This window comes from Sinocyclocheilus rhinocerous, unplaced genomic scaffold (genome assembly GCF_001515625.1).
Source record: "Sinocyclocheilus rhinocerous isolate Xijiao unplaced genomic scaffold, SAMN03320098_v1.1 scaffold285, whole genome shotgun sequence".
Classification (NCBI taxonomy): Eukaryota; Metazoa; Chordata; class Actinopteri; order Cypriniformes; family Cyprinidae; genus Sinocyclocheilus; species Sinocyclocheilus rhinocerous.
Genome location: NW_015630288.1, coordinates 919,811 through 921,737, shown reverse-complemented (window position 1 = coordinate 921,737; position 1,927 = coordinate 919,811). Strand labels below are relative to the sequence as shown.

The 1,927-nt window shown below is 49.6% G+C and overlaps 1 pseudogene; it reads left to right on the top strand.

The window, feature by feature from the left end:
• Positions 1 to 571: 571 nt before the first annotated feature.
• On the top strand, positions 572 to 1,600 carry LOC107740002 (uncharacterized protein K02A2.6-like; annotated as a pseudogene).
• Positions 1,601 to 1,927: the final 327 nt, after the last annotated feature.

Genomic DNA, 1,927 nt, shown 5'->3' with positions numbered 1-1,927 from the left:
AGCAGCCATACCGATTACTTGTGTACATGGAGATACTCGCAATGTCCCTGCATGAAAAGTAACCATTTCAGCACTTCCAGGGGCCTGGCAGGTCAAAGTCGGTATTGTAAAAGTTTTACCAGTACCGGTGTTGCTGGGTAGAGACTGCCCTGGGTTTGAACAGCTGCTAGCCACCACAGCACTGCCAGGCAGGGGTGCTGGGGGCCGCCGAAGATGTCTGAACGGGACAACTGAAGAAGCTCAACCAGCACTGTTGGCCACCTACAGTGAAAGGGAGGGTGAGTGTCATATTCCTGCTCCTAATATGTATATGGATTTCTTTCAACAGATCACAGCAGGCGGTTCATTCGGACAGGAGCAAAGGGAAGATGATTGACTTAGAAACTGCTGGGCCCAGGTCCGCCTGGTGGAAGAAGAGGTCCGTCTTCCAGCACCACACCCCCTCCCGTACTTCATGGTCAAGAAGGGTCTGCTCTACTGCGTCACGCAGTGGTGAGGGGAGGAAAAATTGCTTCTAGTAGTTCTCTGGACCAAGGCAGAGACAATCATCGAACTGACCCACTCTCATCCAATGGCAGGACATCTAGGCATGAAGAATACTATCCAAAGAATACAAGATCGGTTTCACTGGTCCGGTATGGACGCAGAGGTAAAGCGGTACTGCCAGAACTGCCCAACCTGCCAGCGGACATCCCCTCAGCGTCCTCCCCCTAGCCCATTGATACCGCTACCCATCATTGAGGTGCCGCATTGGAATGGACCTGGTAGGGCCGTTGCCAAAGTCTGCCCGGGACCATGAACACATCCTCGTCATAGTGGATTATGCGACCCGGTACGCGGAAGCTGTACTGCTGCGGAAAGCAACCGCCAAGGCCATCCAGAAAGAGCTCTTCCTACTGTTCAGCCGTGTGGGCATTCCCTCTGAGATCCTGACTGACCAGGGAACTCCCTTCATGTCCCGGCTCATGGCAGACCTATGTCAGCTCCTCCAGGTGAAACGGTTACCCACCTCCGTCTACCACCCCCAGACTGACGGCTTAGTGGAGAGGTTTAACCAAATGGTGAAGCGGATGCTATGACGGATGGTTGCTGAAGATGGGTGTGATTGGGACCTCATGCTACCCTACGTGCTCTTCGGGATACGGGAAGTCCCACAAGCTTCCACAGGATTCACGCCTTTTGAGTTACTTTTGGACGACAACCCCAGGGATTGTTGAATGTGGTCAGAGAAGCCTGGGACCAGCAGCCTGCCCCGCACCGAACTGTGGTTGAGAATGTACGGGAGATGAGGGAGCGAATCGAGCGAATCATGCTTCTCGTAAAGGAATGTCTGGTAGAGTCCCAGCGCACCCAGCAACGGCTGTACAACCGACCCACCCAAGCCAGAGAATTTCAACCAGGTGACCGAGTGATTGTTCTGGTACCTACAGCCACGTCTAAATTCCTGGCGTCCTGGCAAGGGCCATATACAGGAGGTGGACAACCAGAGTATGCTTTTTACTGCCGTGGGCGCCGCCGCCGCGTCTGCAAAATGCATTTGCAGCTTTTGACCGCTGAGTGCCGGCTGCACTTGGCGGAAAATGAAAGAAAAACACTGTAGTTAAAATATTTCATATTCACAGATGCTAATTTAGTACTTATGAAGTTATGTGCGTTTCTCATTTAGAACAAATTCAAGCAGGATAAATGTCAATGAGCCTGTGCTTATATTTACGCTAAGCTAAGTATTACACCATATTTTAGTTTTGAAACATTTAACAGGTGTGCAGCACTATTTATATAATTTGAATCATGTGTTATATTACCTTAAAGAAATGGTTGTTTATTTTGCATGGGAGCATTAAAAGTGGTAGCCTAGGCTACATACATGAATTAATATGCTAAATGTCAATATTCTCACATTACTTAATATTTGTCACAAATACAT